The sequence below is a fragment of the Brassica napus genome, chromosome C9 (assembly GCF_020379485.1).
Source record: "Brassica napus cultivar Da-Ae chromosome C9, Da-Ae, whole genome shotgun sequence".
In the NCBI taxonomy this organism is placed as follows: Eukaryota; Viridiplantae; Streptophyta; class Magnoliopsida; order Brassicales; family Brassicaceae; genus Brassica; species Brassica napus.
The window spans coordinates 53,885,753-53,895,534 of NC_063452.1; positions in this window are offsets into that span (position 1 = coordinate 53,885,753).

Sequence of the window (9,782 nt, forward strand, 5' to 3'; positions counted from 1 at the left end):
CCTAATATTGTTTTATGTTTGGACATGTATATAATTAAACAATACATGATTATTGTTTTTTCATGTATTTATAACATAATATAATATGAAGTCCGTAGCTAAGGTGTAACATAATATGAAGTTCGTAGCTTATAACATAATAATAGGCTTGTGGTTAAAAAAACATAATAATAAGCTAATGTGGATCAATAGCTAACTAAGAAGTTCGATGTTTTTGTTCGTGCATTTAAAAGCAAATAATTATTTTAATCCATAAATCTCGAATCAAAGCAACATATTTTTGTATTTCTTACCAATCTTTTCAAGTTGTAAAGCCATTGTATATATATACTTTTAACTATCTTCTTAACTCATATCAGAATTTTGGGTTTCTTCTATGATTTTCATCAATGAAGTAACTTTTGATAGAGAAACATATATTTGTTCCTAAGTGAACAATGGTTTGGGAAGTACAAAAGAAAATCTATTAACTTTTGACCTTGGCTTTTGTCGATCATCATAGACTCATAGCTTTTCATCTTATAATTTTTTCATCTCTAGCGTGTTCAGACTTAAGAATACACACAAAAAATAAGATGATGACTACATAACCTGACAGATTTCTATTTGTTTCGTCAACTATTCTTGTTTTGGACATCATCAATCATGTCTGCTTTTGGGAGGGTACCTTCAATAGTTCTCTCGGTATTAAGTACATCAAGTTCTTTTGATTTAGTCAGACGATCCAAACCATGTTATCTTCCCCATCTACGAAGAAACAAAGCAGTTGATGGCTTCATCAATTTTTAGAAACCCTATATGAAAGTAGAGAGCAATCAATCAACCTTATAAATGCCATGTAAAATGCCTCTTTTCATGGAAGCTTAAGCTCAAATTCTAATGGAGCAAATATAGCTTCAATTGGAGGCATGTCATCATCATCTTTTTCTGCAGCAAGGATCTTTCTTAAGGTGGTTTCTGTAGCAAACTGAGCAACCATTGATGCCCTCTCCTCATTAATTTTCTTGATTTATAGATTCCACAACACAGTTTTTATGTATAAACAAAAGGTACTGTCTACAAAGCTCTGACAAATTAAAACATAAAAGCGAAGAACACATGATGTAATAATTGATCCAAAACTAAGTGGCAGTAAAAATTCTGAAAGCTAATGCATAATACTCACAACATAAATATACCTGAACACTTTCATGATAATTGGCTTGTTTTTAATTAACAAAAAGTTAAAAACTTAAAATTTTGGGTGAACGGAAGAAATAAACTGACATATGAAACTGAACTTCCTTTAATAAATATGAAACTGAACTTCTTTTAATAAACACAAACACAAAACATACAACACAAATAACAACAAACCTTTTCAAGATCTTTTTGTCTATGTCTCTCAGACAAACTTTAACGATTTGAGTTCAGTGTGTGGTTTCCCAAACTCTCAAATCAATATCTGCATCACAATAGGACGAAAAAACTAATAAATCAAGCCAATACCAACAACAACAAAAAAAAATAAAATTAAAATCAGTCAACACATAAACAACTATAGATTGTCGTTGTATAATCTATTAAGCTCCACTTTCACTGTATCTGAACCGTGAAGCAGAGTGATGAAATTCCAGATGCACAGACTCATATATGCAAAGTTCCAGTCATCTTTTTAGACTCTATGAGATGATATATAGTACTTACAAACATATATAACTTCTGAGAAAAAAATGAAAACATCATATTAGCAAACCAATAAGAGACCTTTTCAAAAAGAAAACTATTGCAAAATATGCATTTCAAGTTTTTCGACTATTTGATTCTATTACCCAAAATCACATTGCTTTACCGTATAGATGTATCAATAGCTCAACAACCAGTTATGATTTCTAGAGGCAACACCCCAAACGCAACCACATTGGTCTTCATTAGCTGTTCCATTCATAAAGAACTCGAAGCTAGATGTCTGCAAAAATAACGAAGGTTACAATTCACAACAACAAAAACGACATTTGGATTCTCAACATTTAACTCTAAGAAAAATCAAAACGTGTAATTTTTTAAAAAGGAGACAAACAAAAAAAGCAAATTTATGTCTTAAAATAAACGTCTCGCTTCTCTATAGGTTAACAAAAATAAGAAAAAAGCATCTCTCTTTTCCGCTACTCCTCTTCTCCATCTCATTGTTCATCTCTGTACCCTCTTCACCAGCAAGGGTGGAGTTCAGTTGAGGTTGTCTCCGTTATCAGATCTGGTGGTTCTGAAGCGTGCTTGGCGGTGTCGGTGGGGTTAGAGGACGACCTTTCACTCTGCTAGTTTTGTCTCTGTATCCGTTAACACCACTTCATCAGCTCTGGGGGAGGAGACAACGGCCTTGCCGTTTGGTTTCTTTGATATAGGATCGCCGGAGACAGATTTGGCGGAGGAGACACAAGTTTTGGCGGAGGAGTCGGAGTGGAGAACCGCCTTGCCGTTTGGTTTCTTCAACGTAGGATCGCCAGAGACAGCTTTGGTGGAGGAGACATTGGTTTTGTCGGTATGTTTGATCAGTGGGGATTTGCCATTGGGTTTCATCGCGGATTCGGCTTCTTAAGAGGATTTTCTTGAATTTGATTGAGACCAAGAAATGGTGAAGAGATAGACAATTTTGTGATAAATGGATCTGGAGAAAAAAAGGTTATAAAGAAATTCCGAGGGAAAAAGTGAAAGGAAGCCATAAATGGAGGCTTGATTACACAGAGATGAATCGTGTGTCATTTGATCGACAATCCGTTAGAGAATTGGAAACGACGAATAACAATACACAAAAGGATCTGGAGTTCATCGTCTCACGTTTCTAGGGTTTTCCCTCTCATTGGGCTAAACGGGCCAAACAAATTCAAGTTAACATATCAAAAAATTATTAGAAGTCCAACACGAAAATGGTCTGTGACTTGACCAAAAGAAAGAATCTTATTGGCTGATTTTTGAGTCCCACGTGGACAGTCTATCTGAAATTTTTATTCTAGTTTTATTACTTGTTTGATCTTATTTAAAATTTTAAATATTTTTATAAAATAACATATTAATTAATTTCGTAATTAGTAGTATAATATTGTTACAAATCAATGTTAACTAAAAATTTATTATAAAACAAAAAATAAAAATTATATACTATTTTTAATAAATTCTATAATTATATTATGTATTAAATAAAAATTCAACACAAGACGAGCAGCTCTGTCATTTTCGTTAAAAGTCTCTTAGTGAAACTAGAATTTGACAATCTTCGTTAGAATATTTTAATGTGAATTCAAAGATATTGATAGCAACTTCAAGTAAAATCAATATCACCACCTAACAAAGAAACCCACGAATATCCAATTAGCAAACATTACTGGATATTGGTAAATGCAATTTAAAAAAAAAGAAGACTTTACTTGACGAATACTGAGTCTCACGGCGACGGCCTTAACCAGCTGCAAAGAGCGGCCGGTAAACTTGGGGAATCAACATAGATTGGATCTTCATTCGAATCATCTGAGCCATGATCAAAACTCGTAAAGGTGGTCGAGAGATCTGATTAGTGAGTCCGAATGAGTGCTCTGTCAGTGTCACGGAGGAGAATTGTTCTGTTCTGTTTATTTTAGATTAAGACGGCACGTAGTTCTTCGCTGAAGGAAAAAAACAAACACAGCTTGTAGTTTTGAACAAAGAATAGGGTTGTATATTATATAATTTAGGATGAAGACAATGTAGGAGACAAATCTAATCTATCAATATAGTGTCTTATTTTTATCTGCTATTAACAAGTCGGACCACTTGAAGAATTAGTTAATATAACATATTTAATCATTTATATTAATAATAAACTAACAATAAATTTAAATTTTATTTTAATTATAACAAAATCTACTAAAAGAATAGGACTATATTATTTAAACACAACAGTGTTTTTATTTATAAATTCCGTAAAATACTAAAATAATATATTTTAAAGCATAGTTTTAAACACAACATGTAAATATAAATTATCTTAAACATATTTCTTTTCTATAATATAAATAAATTTAAAAATTTATCGTAGCAAAATGTATAAACTAAAGAAAAACATATTTTGAAGGAGGTTATCTATTTGATTATCTCATATTGTTATTTTATTGTACTAACTCAAAAATATATTAGTAAGTAATAATAATTAATAACAAAATAAGATGTATTAAACAAATCACTATATATTAATAATGTCGAATAAGAAATATAAAAAAATAATATTATAGAGTTACACAATATATAATACTAAAATAAAAATAATATATTTAAAATATTTGTAATAATATCAAATACATTTATAAAATGAAAAAATATCCACATGACGTGCAGGTTAAAATCTAGTCTATACTATTAAAAGAGAAAAATTCTTAAAAAATCTACTTATGCAAGGTTGTTGCACCTATTCATTTTTAGTCATACCTATTAAATACAACCAAATATTACAACTAACCTTTATTATAGAAACCAAATGATATCCTATAACATTTTAATAAATTCATTATTGTTATGAAAATATAGGAAAAGTCTGTAGATTTATTAGACAATAAAGAGCCTTTATATAGGGAATTACATAAATATGAAACTCTAATACAATATGGGCTAGGAAATATAAAAACATAAGAAAATGAGCCTTCGAATATGGAATTCCACCAGACCTTGGTTTATAACACTCCCCCTTGGAAGACCATCTCCGAAGTGGTTTGTAATACGCTTTGGATGTTGTCTCATTAAAACCTTACCAGGAAAACTCAATGGGATAAAACCATGGTGAAGAAAAAAGAGTACAAAACGTATTACTCCCCCTGTTGAGTACATCTCTGGATGTCAGTAACGCCTTAGTAATTAGATCAACTTAATCCTTGCTTGAGTGAACTTGGACGGACAAACAACCTGTATCACCAAAATAATTTACCCTTTTTCGGGTAGGTTAGTATCAAATGGACCCAAGTCTTTAGTTCCTTGTAGGTAACAAAATATGTATAATCCCGTTCTAGTGCCTTTGGGTCGATCATGAGCTTTATCTAGCTAATAGATTACGACAAATTATTTATCTAGCCTTGTATGGCTCGCCAAATCCGTCAAAACTTTATGGCACTTAGAAATGGCATTTCGGGACCAAAATTTTCCTCATTCTCTTCATTAGGGCCGAAATTATCTTTTCTAAACTGAGGAACCTTATAATTATGGGACTTGTCAATTCGTAAGCTTAGTCCATATCAAACTTCTTGAGCACGTTATCTATGTATGTCATTTGATGCATAAGGATTTTCCTTTCAAGGTGCTCAATGTATAATCCAATATATAATCTTGTTTTCCCAAAACCTTTCATGTTAAATTCGAATTCTTTCTTGATGTATTCTATCTTTGGGAAATTTCTCCAGAGGTTCCTAGGATATTCAAGTCGTTCACATAAAGATATTCAATATTATTCTCGAGAACTTGATGTGTTCGGTAGTTTGATACCCTCTGGAACTTTCACATAAATTTCGTTATCCAGTGGACCGTATATATATATGTATTTTATTTGCCATACTTATAAGGAATCAGAATGTCGTTGCATCAACCACATAGGAGTATGTCTCCTTTATAATTGATTCCAGGTCTTTGTGAGAACCTTATGCAATTTCGCCATTCTTATTATGTTTTCTCACCAAAGACTTACTTATATCCAACTGGTTTGACTACATCTCTTCTCTTAAGAGATTTCATATACCACGTCTTATAGCATTATCAATTTGCTTTATCAATTTCTCTAAGTAATTTCTCTGAGTGCACTCTATGATATACGTTAGTTTCATGATCCTCGCTTTTGTCAAGCGCTTTTGTATTCAAATATTATATCATCATCGACGTCGATATTATTTTACCGGTTCAATTTATAATCCAGACATGACATAATGCATTTAGATCTTATTATTTTCAGGTACCTGATCTTTATTCATGGTCATGTCTAAGGTTTCCTTTGGACAACCTTAATTTCGGATCTGTCATTTCAATTTTATGCTCTTCTCATTTTCGAGTAATACATGTATGGAACCGTCTTATTTTAACTAAGTCCAATATCAATTTTATTATAGCATAACCCGCTGGTATATTTCAGTTTGGGTCATCAAACATGTATGGCAATTGACTTGTTTAAATAATGAGAATGATTCATTCTTTGGACTCTTATTCTATATTCATATTTGAGGATCATTATTCATTCTCGAAATCGTTTACCAGCTTATTATTTCTCTCCCTGATGTTGGATATACGGATTTATCTAATCTATGGCTTAGCCTTAATCATATCTCTCGTGACTTTATGTATTCTTATGGAGATTTATATCCAACGTTTACACTTAATTCAATTTCAGATCCCATCTTATAACTTTGTGGTGGAGCAACTTATTTAAGTTCTCTATATGGGAACAATAATTCTTGACACTTTATCAAATTCATGGGAGAGTCTCTATTTGTTCTTTGGCATTATGCGAACAAATTTTGCTGCAACTTATAAGGATTCATAAATCCACCGGTATCACCAATTACTCTTGCAAACTTATTACAGATTTTGACAAGGATATTTACAACCATATGTCGTCACATATGATGGATGATCAGTCCATCCGTGGGTGATCAAGCCCACAAAATTCCTTGCTTATTTTCGAAATATCATGGTGAATACTCATATTATCAATTCCCTTATTCAAAGGGGCAACATATCTTAAACCATTCAATAGAAAGTCACATACTTAACCAGAATGGCATGACCGGTTTGCCAATCATTAATCTCCATATAATCTTTCTCTTGTGCAATTTTATATTCAGATTTGATTTTGGCCGAGTTTTATTTGGGTTATTATTGTCGTGGATGCTTAACTTATTTAGGGATTCTCTGATTCTCCCCCTCGAGATAATAACACTTAATGTTCATTTATCTCTTATTGAATACCAAACTTAGGTAATTTAATATCAAATTTTGTTCTCTTAGACAATAATTTTGAAAACATCATGCATTAAATAAATCAAAGTGTGCAACAAATAGCCAGAAATAAATTAAGTCTGGTTGGATTAATAGAGATTTAAATTCGGCCAAGATAAATTATTCAAAGACTTTGGCCAAGGAATTTTGGCCAAGGGGATTCGGCCAAGATGATTTTACCAAAATGTTTTGACCAAAAGATTCTATTAATTTGACTAGATTTCATATTTGGCCAATAGAAATTTCAATTTGGCCAAACTTTTACCTTCGGTCAAGGTCTTTTAAAGGATGGCCAAGATAATTTAGACTTTGCATTTGATCAAGATTTAAGCTAGGCCAAGCTTCTACATTTGGCCAAGGCTTTAAAGATCATGCAATTGTTCATTACGCCAAACATAAGTTTCGGCCATGCCAAATCCGAATGGTTCTAGGATTCTTATAGATTTCGGCCAAGGAGTAATTTTATGATCAAATTTTAAGTTTTAAACAAGTGATCATGTCTTAAAATTTGGCTAAGATTTCATTTGGCCAAGGCTTTGAGAAACGATCCTACAAATGTTCATATGAACATGTATAGTCTTGGTTAAGCCAAATCCAAATAGTTTTAGGATTTGGTAATGTGTTTCGGATTTGCTAGATTTTTCAGCATATAATTCAAGGTTTAAAAACACATATAGGCCAGACAATGTAATCAAATCAAGTTTAGCATATGATGAAGTTTTGATCCTACGGCCAAGCTTTTAATCATGCGGATATGGTTTCATGCAATCTCTATGTTTTAAACAAGCAAGGCATCATTTTCAATCAAGTAATCAGCTAGCAAATCAGATTTGGATCATGTGAGCATGTGACTGAGCAAATTAAATCTAGGTTCCATGCTGCATGCAATCGGATTTTATCTTTAACAATCAATCTATATTTTAATTTCTTAGCATGCGAGCTAGGCGATCAAACAAATCAGATTTTGGGTTTGAAGCATCCAATCATATTTGGTTAAGACATACGATTCAGATTTTAAACATATCATGTGATCAAGCAACCAAATCAGATTTCAATCAATAGCATGTGATCAAGGCAATTTCTATTTCTAATAGGATTTAATCATGCGATTTCAATTTCCTAGGTCTAATCGATTTTTAATCAATTAGCATATGAATAATTTCAGTCTAATCATGAAATTTTATCCCTAGGTTTCATATGATCAAATTCTGGAATTCTAATTTAAATTTATTAAGTTTTAAATTTTCAGGAAATTCCAATAAACATGCGATCAGATTTAGGTTAAAATTCAAATTCTAATTCTAATAGGATTTAGACACAAGAACATGTAATTATTCTTAGTCTAATTATGCAACCTCAAACATGTATTTATGCATGAAAAATATCAAGTTATACAAGCATAAAATCGGCGAAGACAAAAACCCTAATAACTTTGTAACAACCTTGTAATAACCTTCCTATTTTTTTTAAGGGTTCTAGGTTTTAGCATGCAATTTCAGTTTTAATGTTTATGTTTCGATTTCTAACATTAAAACATGTAATTTCTATTAGAGATTAGATCAAACCATTAGGTTTTATCAATCCTATCATGTGATTAACAAAATCAGATTTTAAACCTAAACATGCGATTTAATTTTTTATGTCTAGCATGCGATTTTGATTTTAATGTTTAGCATATGATTTGCAAACCTAAAACAAGCAATTTCTATTAACAAACAGATCATACAATCAAGTTTTAATAATCCTAGAATGTGATTAGGTGGCCAAACAAATCAAATTCTAATTAAGCATGCGATTTGCAATTTTATGCCTAGCATGCGATTTCTAATTTTAAAAACATGCAATCCGATTTTCTTAAACAAACAATCAGACTTTTAAAGCTTTAAACAGCATGTGAAAACAGGTTTTAGAAAGTTTTCATCAAGGGGGTTTTAATTTTAAAGGTATGCGATTTTTAGGTTTAAGCAAATTAGGTTTTAGATGTTTAGGAATCAGTTTTTCAAGCATACCAAGTATGCGATCTGATTATTGACATAATAAGATCTGGAACAATAGTTTTAGGAATATGATTCAAGTTTTAGAATTATTAGAATCATATTAGATAGTATAGGTTTATACAATTTTCGATTTTAAGCATGACATTCGATTTTCATGTCATGCGATTTTAGGTTTAGATTAGTTCTTAGGTTTAAAACTTATGACCATGTTTTACTAAGTTTTAAACATATATTATATAATTTATAAGGATATAAATCGAATTATGTATTCATAGTTGGTTAGGTTTTGATTTCTATGATCACATATTAAGGTATATGCGATCGGTTCTCTCTTGTATGGTTCGAGTTTAATTACATTAAACTCAAATTAAACTCGACCTCTAAGTAGTTTTAAAGTTTGAGATAGTTTACCTATGAACTCCTTTTGATCTGAATGGAAAAGAGAGTTTGATCGCACGGGCAGCAACTCTTCTCGGCCTGAACTCCTTGTTGATATTAGACTTGCACATGAGTTGAGTTCGGCTAGAAAATCCTTGTTGGAATCGGATTTGGTTTCCAAATCAAATCGGCGTGCACTGTATCTATGCGTGAGAGCGCGTCGGTGGTCAGATCAACAAGCGGTTTGCACTGATGGATTCGTCTCGGCGAGAGCTTCGATTTGATATCTTGATCGTTTTCTGGGTCCTCGCGATTTGAGAGAACGGCCTCTTTTAAGTTCCAAGGCAGATTCCTTTGTGTTTAGGGTTCGATGATTTTCGGCTGAGTTGAAGAATATTTCGTGGGGGCTTAGGGCTAGAGGCTATCGTG